Source organism: Triticum aestivum, chromosome 3B (genome assembly GCF_018294505.1).
Source record: "Triticum aestivum cultivar Chinese Spring chromosome 3B, IWGSC CS RefSeq v2.1, whole genome shotgun sequence".
NCBI classification, from domain to species: domain Eukaryota; kingdom Viridiplantae; phylum Streptophyta; class Magnoliopsida; order Poales; family Poaceae; genus Triticum; species Triticum aestivum.
In genome coordinates this window covers 283,206,321-283,216,156 of record NC_057801.1, presented here as the reverse complement: position 1 = coordinate 283,216,156, position 9,836 = coordinate 283,206,321, and positions in this window count along the sequence as shown.

Below are 9,836 nucleotides of genomic sequence, written 5' to 3'. Positions count from 1 at the left end.
CTTGTTCTTACATGAAACTACCTCTCTTCTGTATCCTGCATCAATTACTTACGAGTAGTCACCTTTATTCGTTGCATATTGCATATTATTTCTAGCTTGTTGCCATGTATTGCTTCTAATTTGGTCAAATACATTTGTTAGGGCACCCTTTTAATTTGGCAGAGTGATATTGGTTTCATCTTTCATATGGTTTCTAGCTTGCATCGATTCTAAGAAGTTCAAGCACCTTGTTCTTAGTTTACACTTTATACATCATACATGTCAATATGTCACGCCATCTTGTTTTTCATACATATTCCATCCTCCTATCATGCGGCTGCCTTACATGAAAGTAGTGTTCATCAGTATCATGCATCAATAAGTTCTGAAGAGCAAATTTTATTCCTTTTTCTTGTGGGTTTGACTTGACAAGGCAAAATCAAGAAAGAGGAAGGAAAAGAGTAAGGAAGGCGATGATGGTGGTCCTCTGCAGCAACGTAAACGGAGCATATGTACCGATTCTCCTTGTACTGATAGTGCATTACATGGTCCAAGTCTCTGCTCCCCTACTCCACCATCCAAGGTGCTTGCTCTAACTTGACAGTGTGATATCTGGTTGCATGTTGCATATGGTGTCTAGCTCGTATTGCTCCTAATTAGTGTAAACTGCATCTGCTTAGCTTACACATGATACATGTAAATATGACACGCTTTCCTGTTTTTGGTACATACTATATCTGTCTATCACACCATGTTCTTACATGAAACTACTCTTCTTGTGTATCCTGCATCAGTCACTTATGATGGGACACCTTTAAGTTGGCAGTGTGATATTGGTTTGCGTCTTGAGTATGGTTTCTAGCATGTATTGCTTCTAGTTTGATGAACGCCACCTATGACGAGACAGTTTTAACTTGGCAGAGTGATATTGATTGCACCTTCCATATGGTGTCTTGTAGTGTTTCTAGTTTGTTGAAGTGCCTTCTGCTTAGTTACCACATCATAGGTGTGAATATGTCAAGCCGTCCATTTTTTCGTACATATTCCATCCTCGTATCATGACTTTGCCTTTCAGCAGAGTAGTGTTCGTCAGTATCATGCATGAATGAGTTCTGAAGAGCGAATAATATTCCTTTTTCTTGTCGGTATGACCTCACAATGCAAAATCAATAAAGCTGAAGGAAATTGGCAAGGCATTGGATGATGGTGATCCTTCCGAGCAACAGAAACAGAGGTTCTCTACAGATTCTACTCCGCCATCCTCCCAACAAGATTCGCAAGACAACGCAAGGCTAGACAGTTAACATAGCTGTGTAGATGATGAGCACATCTCCCCTACTCCACCATCACAGGTGCTTGCTCTAACTTGGCACTATTATATGTGGTTCCATGTTGCGTATGATGTCTAGCTTGTATTGCTTCTAACTTTGTTGAATTGCATCTTCTTACTTTACACATAATGCCCGTGAATATGACATGTGTTCCTGTTTCTACATCAGACTACTATTCTTGCATATCCCGCATCAGTCACTTATGATAAGGCACCTTTAAGTCGCCACTGTGATATTGGTTGTGTCTTGCATATGATTTCTAGCATATACTGCTTCTAATTTGTTGAAACACCATAAAGTTTGAACTTGGCAGAGTGATATTGGTTGCATCTTTCATATGGTGTCTAGCTTGCAGTGCTTCTAATTTGTTGAAATGCCTTCTGCTTAGTTACCACATCATAGGTGTGAATATGTCACACCATCCTGTTTTTCATACATATTCCATCCTCGCATCATGTGTTTGCCTTCCATCCGAGTAGTGTTCGTCAGTATCATGCATGAATGAGTTCTGAAGAGCGAATTTTATTCCTTTTTCTTATCGGTTTGACTTCACAATGCAAAATCATTATAGCTGAAGGAAATTAGTCCGGCAGTGGATGATGGTGGTCTTTCGGAGCAACTCAAACAGGGGGTCTCTACAGATTCTACTCCGCCATCCTCCCAACAAGATTCGCAAGACAACACAAGGCTGGACAGTCAACGTAGCTGTGTAGATGATGAGCACATCTCCCCTACTCCACCATCACAGGTGCTTGCTCTAACTTGACACTATTATATGTGGTTGCATGTTGCGTATGTTGTCTAGCTTGTATTGCTTCTAACTTGAATTGCATCTGCTTACTTTACACATAATGCCTATGAATATGACACGTGTTCCTGTTTCTAGAACATACATGTACACGATGAGCACATCTCCCCTACTCCACCATCATAGGTGCTTGCTCTTACTTGGAACTGTTATACGTGGTTGCGTTTTCCGAATGATGTCTAGTTTGTATTGCTTCTGATTATGTTGAATTGCATCTGCGTAGCTTACAACTTATACCTGCAATGATCACTTACCCATAAGACACATTTAACTTGGGACTGTGATGTAGGTTGCATATTGCATTGTCTTTTAGCTTGTACTGCTTCTAATTTCTTGAAATGGCACTTACGACGAGACACTTTTTACCTGATAGAGTGATATTGGTTGCATGTTCATATGGTCCCTAGCTTTCATTTCTTCTAATTTTGTTGAAATGCCTTCCGCTTACTGTTTTTTCATACATATTCCATCCTCCTATCGTACGTGTGAATATGAAACACTGTCTTTTTTTATATATTCCATCCTCCTGCGCTTGCCTTACATCAAAGTAGTGATCGTCTGTATCATGCATCAACCAGTTACGCAGAGCTAATTTTATTCATCTTCTTGTGATTTTGACTTCATAAGGCAATATCAGAAAATAGGAAGGAAAAGAGTAAGTTAGGGGATGTTGGTGGTACTCCGCACCGACGCAAACAGAGACTCTCTAGATTTGCCACTGCTACTGCTAATGAAGTTGAAGTCCCAAGTCTACATGATGAGTTCATCTCCCGCACTCCACCATCGCAGGTGCTTGCTCTAAGTTGACAGTGTGATAATTGGTTTCATGTTGCATATGTTGTCTAGCCTGTATTTCTTCTATTTTGATTAAATTGCACCTGCTGAGTTTATACGTTATACATGTGCATATTACATGGTTTCTGTGTCTAGAATACACTGCATCTATCTATCATACCATGTTCTTACATCAAAGTACTGCTGTTGTGTATCCCGCATCAGTAACTCATGATTGGACGCTTTTAACATGGCAGTTTGATAGTGGTTGCATCTTGCATTGATTTCTACGTTGTACTGCTTCTAATTTTTCGAATTGCCAATTATGACAAGACACTTTAACCTTGGCAGAGTAATATTGGTTGCATCTTTCATATGGTATCTAGCTTGCATTACTTCTATTTTCTTGAAAATCCTTCTGCTTAGTTTGCACATCGTAGCTGTGAATATGTCATGTCGTCCTATTTTTCTTACATACTCCATCCTCATAAGGTTGTCTTACATCAAAGTATTGCTTGTCTGTATCATGCATCAATGAGTTCTGAAGAGTGATTTTATTCTTTTGTGTTGCGGGTACAACTTGACATGGCAAGGTCAAAAAAGAGCAAGGAAAATAATATAGTAGGGAGTGCTGTTACTCGTCGGGTGAAACGGAAAAGGCTCTGCCGTCGAGATTCTGCTGGTACTTATAGTGCAGTAAAAGGTCCAAGTCCACCGGCTAAATCTACAAACACAGTATCACCTGCTCCACCAGTTGTAGCATCCACTTCAATTGTACCAGCATCTCAACCAGTTACTCGTTCGTTTGCTCCGGAACTGGCCAGTTCCCAAGCTGCCTTCACACCTAACACTACTTCCGAAGCACTATTGAAACAACAGGACTTGGCAAGATCAGATGAACCTCATGAGCATCAACACCAAGACGGTACCTAACCGAGTCTAGTTGCAGTTGCATGCTCCTTTATATGTACTCTCACAGTTTGATGTACACTAAAACTTTCCATATTCGTTGTTGAACTAGCACCACGGCGCAAGCAGAAACAGACATCAGGGATAATGCTTGACAGATTAACACAATCTAAAGGAGGAAGAATGGAGATCCATTTTGAGGCAGGTTTAAAAAGGCCACGTGATGCTACAGAGTCAGCCAAGTTAGTATCAGAGGCAGCCGTTGCCGTTAGGTGTCATGCGCGTATCCTCCCAACATGGATCCAGTACAGGAATGAGAAAGACAATACCCAGTTTAACACCTTCCTTGACCATTTATTTGTAAGTAATGTTATTCATCACAATTAGTAATATTGTCTTGCTCTATCCCATACTTTCTAGCTTCCTCCTAATAAGACTCACATTCTTTTTTCAACAGATGAGGTTCAAGTTGGATCCGAAAGATGATGCAACTAAACAAGCATGCACTCATGTTTTTCAGTCTGCTCTGCGACAGTATCGGTACCACCTTAGAAAATCTCACTTTGAAGGCAAGGCTAACAATGAAATCGCCCAAACATCTCCAGTGGAATATATTACAGATGAAGACTGGACAGCCCTTGTTAAACACTGGTCTGATCCAAAGTATCAGGTAGGCTATATGTATTTGATCAGACCACATATTGAACTTGTATTTATGTATGTGCCTTACAAGTGTATCTTCTTCTAGGCTAACTGTTTGAAAAACAAAACCAACCGTTCTAAAGTGAAATTCCAATAGACAAGAGGATCTCGTAGCTATATTCCACACTGTGAGGCTCTTGTAAATAGTTGCTACTTCCTTCTTTTTTTGTGCCATATTATCGTATCTATATTGACTTGTTCCAAATACAGCGGAAAGCCCGTGCGGACCAAAAAGAACCTGAAACGAATGCAGTGCAAATCTTCAAGGATTGCCACACCAGCAAGATGAACGGCATGAGCACACCAGTTCAAGCCGCTGTTGTAAGTCCTTACTCCTCCTGCCTTGAACTGATTGGTATTGTGATGTGTTCATTTAACTACTTGGTTTGCAGCCAATGTCAGTTACTCTGTTCACTTTTATACACACTTGTCTTAACGTATCATTTCACCTTACATGATTTAAAAGAGATGAAGGATATTCTTTTGGTCTTGATCTGTAATCTAGTTGTTATGTTCACGTGCGCACACAATGATAAAATAGCCTGTTTGTTTTATATCTGTTTGCCCATGATATGAAGGATGCCATACTATGTTCATCCTACTTTAAACCATGTCTCTTTATCCTTAGATGTCAATGAATGTGAGGAAATAGACAATACAGTAGGCATGCTACATGGACATATGTTCCGAAAGTGATTTTATTATGTAGTTGGCACTACAATATATGCTAATGTATTACAGTAGTTCACCAAAATAAGTTATGTATAAATGTTTAACCTACTTTGTTTGTATTTATCTCATTAGTAACTCACTGGTACACTAATCTACAAGTTCAAACTTTCAGGAAGATACAGAACAAATGATTAAATAGCCACAACCACCTGAAGGTGACGAGGCTACTACAGGCACAATGTCACCTCTTGCTGCAGTGCGTCAGTATCTCTCCACTAACAGTGCAAAAAGCACCTTCCTGCGTAATTCTGGGTTGGTTGTCAAGGTAACCTCGTCCAAATCGCCTACTGACCAAAATCTTCCTGCTAGACAGAGTGATATATCTGTGCTCCGGACACAAGTCCAATCCCTAATGGACGTTGTTTGGGAAACAAGAATAGTGGTTGAGAAATGCCGTCAAGATATGAATTGTTTTGAAACCAGACTATCAGACATTTGCTTCGTTGTTGAAGAGCAATGGCGGAAAAAAGGTGGAGATCGTGCTGCTCCATCAGATTCTACAGCCTGAAACATTAGCACTCAGGTCAAATGATCTGTGCTTCTATACATCCGATGGTGCTTTTATCTAGAAGGACTGTAAACTTTATGCCAACAGGCCTTTTGTTGTATGATTGGAATTTATTTTGTTGTGATACAACATTTATGATGCTGCCACAGGCTGCAGTAATTATGATGCTATATTTGTATAGTGTAGGTTTATCTTAGTAATGTATTCGGACGAAAGCTTCGTAGGAGCCCAACATGCCAACATTCGTCGGGCCCATTCCAATTGGGCAAAAAACGATTGCGGGCCGAAATTGGCATGTATCCCACTAAAAATATCTGGGCTTAAATTAGCATAAGCTTTCCAATTTTTTTGGTAGGCCTATGCCCATAGTGGGCCTTTAACAGGCCTAAACATAATTTGGGCCCTCAGTAAAAGTAGGTCGTTTAGAGGTGTAAATATGTCGAGTCCATAAAAAACATGGGCCTTTATTAGACCGAAAGTGAGATTGGGCCCTGATTGTGCCAAATAACCCACTGGACTTAGCAGGCCGAAATGGTGGCCCATTTACGATGCGGATATTTGACAGGCCGAAATTCGGACGGGCCGTAAATGCACCGACCTAATACACGGGCCTTTAATAGGCCGGAACTTCGGTCAGGCTAGATTATCGTCATTTTATATGGGTCGTTAATGGGCCAGATATGACGTTGGGCCACATATGGCCCATGGTTTACGTCCGGCGTTAACGGGCCGAAAATGACAACAGGCCGAAAGTGGGGCAAATCTAGAGTGGGCCTCTAACAGGCCGAATGACAGACATGGCCGAATATGACCCAAATCCTTCACGGTCGTTTATGGGCCGAAAGTTTTGATGGCCTGTAAATGGGCCCAAATGAAGCCGGACCTTTAACAGGCCGGAAATACACCGGGCCGTAATTCGGCCCAATTACTTAGCGGACTGTTAATGGGCCAGAAGTGACCATGGGCCGCATTGATGACAAGTTTAGACCAGGCCGTTGACGGGCCAATTTGACAGAGAATGTTGGGCCTTTAGCTGGGTCGGCCCATTATGGTCTGCAGAATCTTGTGGGCCTTTAGCTGGGCTGGCCCATTGTGGTCCGCAAAATCTTGTGGGCCTTTAGCTAGGTCGGCCCATTGTGGTCCGCTAAATTTTGTGGGCCTTTAGCTGGGCCGGCCCATTATGGTCCGCTAAATCTTATGGGCCTTCGGTTGGGCCGGCCCATTTAAACTTTGTGGGCCACTTTTGGGCTGGTCCACGTGTCAACATATCATAGGCCCATCTCGACCGTTGGATGAGTGACACCTGTGCCAACGCGGAGCTGACACGTGGATCCTTCAGGCAATGAGAATTTTACACGTGGAAAATCGGCATTGGTCGTGGCTGTTAACGGGTTATCGGATCCAAAATTCGACCCGATAGCTTAATGGCGTTCCGTTACGGTGGATGCCACATGTCGGTCACCCTTGACGAAAGCACTTCTGTCACGCGTGATTTATCGTCATGGAAGTGGACACTTCCGTGATGATAATTTTGGTAATGTCATGGAACACTTCTACGACAGCACAGGTATGACTATCTTGATTCTGTCATAAATTTGTCATGGATGTACATGCATGACAAAACACGTGACCTACTGTGACAAACACGTATCATCACGGAAGTGTATTTTTTTGTAGCGGGGTGCGGCCGCTAGGGCGCACCATTAATATGGAGTAGTGGGAGTAGTGGGAGAGACGCAGGCGGCGGTCAAACCGGTGGCTCGCCTCCTGGTGAGCCTGCACACCGGACTGCTGGCATGCCTACCGTCATTTCACACAGCTACTCGCATGCCTCCCGATGACACTGCGCAGCGGGCACGCCTCTGTCAATTCACACATTGCACGCATGCCTCCCGGTCTGCCTGCGTGGCGGGCTGCTCGCTTGCGTCCCGTTAACTCGCGCCTGCTCGCACGGTACACGGGTCATGTGGCGGCACGTATATTGTTTTTCTATTTGGATGATTAATGATGCCGCTTTATTTTTTGCTTAACCAAAGCATGGCAAGTATCCATTGTTGGTCTAACGCTCACGGTTCGAATAAATACTTCATTTGGAATATTGGTTCCCAATTATTAATAATCTCCCATTTGTAATTAGATAAAGATTACATGAAAACTGGTTTCAAATTTGACCAAAAAAAGTAGAATGCAACTTTGTATTGGTGTCCATATGACAACACGATAAGTTTCATGAACTTCAAATAAGTTTTGGATGTACTAGAATTTAAAAATCAAGATTCTCATTGTTTGAAATTTTTTGCACGGGGAGTAAACATGCACCCAATGAGACACATGTGTTTTTGCAATCCATTTAGGTGCACTGTCACATGTGCATGTAGCTCGAATTTGATTTTTCCACATTATACCCGTAGAAAATCAATCAATTATTGTACTAAAACGTCTTAACGATCTCTGATTATTTATTTATATTAAAACGTCCCTCCTTTGGTAACATATATATGTTCACCGTGGGATAATTAATTTAACATGCATCGTAGTTGCGGTGGATTCGCGGTGTGTGGGTGGGTGTGTGCGTCTGGGGGTAGCGAGTGGCTCGCAGTACACTACAAGTTGTGAGCTACCGTGTGGGTTGGCCGTTTCGTTAGGCAGGACGGTGCCACATCAGAGTCGTGAATTTGTAATTTAAAACATTACACAACCCTTTCATACATACATGTTTTGGTCACATGCAGTCGATGGTTGTCCTACACGACACTCGATACTCGCGTATGACGCTTTCTGTGGGCCCACGAGGTCGTTGTCCATCACTTTGACGAATAGCCGGTAGTGAGGTTAATTTGACCAGCAAGGTATAATCTTTTTGGTTTGTGTTATGGTGGTACATACTACGTGTCGAAGAGGTGGGAGGGGACTAGTATATATATATATATATATATATATATATATATATATATGTGTGTGTGTGTGTGTGTGTGTGTGTGTGTGTGTGTGTGTGTGTGTGTGTGTGTGTGTGTGTGTGCGTGCGTGCGCGTCCGTGAACAAGTACACCTCACTCATTGTCGAGACTTTTCGGTTTCCAAGGCACGTGCCACATCAAAAATGTGAAAATGGCTATTCAAACATCACACAACACCTCTTTGCGCCACATGCATGCAGGCGGTGGTTATCCTAGCTAGGACACTCACTTGTGACGGTTCCATCTGTGGGCCCACGAGGCCATCGTCGATGCATGTGCATCACTTTGACCTACATCATGAGAGGTTAATTAATTTCACCATTGATGAGGATTTTTTTTGGGTTGTATTATGGTAGGAGCATATAGTATGTGTCGAAGAGGGGAAAGGAACCATCATATGTAGTACGCTTCATGAACCTCGCTCTGTGTGGGTGAATGGTTTACGGTTTTTGAGGCATGTGTGGCACATCAAAGTTGTGCATTTTATGTATTATATTCAACATATGTTTGGCCCACTTGCAAAGCGATGGTGGCTGTCCTCTCACACCCACTTATGCGGTTATCAGCGATATCGATGCTTTCCATTTGTGGGCCCGCTTTGTCCATCACTACTTTTTGCCTGACAACAGAGTGGTTAATTTGACTTAGGAGGGGGTTATTTTTTTTGCTTGTAAATACAGTATTCTGATAATATTAGCCGAGCCGGTCTATTCTGCTAATATTAGCAGAATAGTTATTATGATAACACTTCCGCACTGCACGCTTAACGCGAGGGCACTGCATCCCTATCAAACAAACACTACAATGTCACCAGAAAAAACTGCATCCATTATTTCAGCGTTGCTTTTGCTCCAGTTTCTAAACCGTTTGTCGGAATGAGGCGTATAATATATCGTTGGATAACTATGGAAAATGCGCAGCTTCGTCATGTTGAACACTTTTCGAGATTCATCGCGGTTTAAGAGAAGTTTCAAAAACAGTGCGGGCGTGACGGGATGCAACGAGCGTATTTTCACGATTTTTTCTAAAGCGCACATCGGAATGAAGCAACTGATGCAGTGTTGGAAAGATATTGTCGAGCCGCATCATTTTCATATGTATTATTTTATCTAATTCGTTACGGTCTAAGAGCAGTTT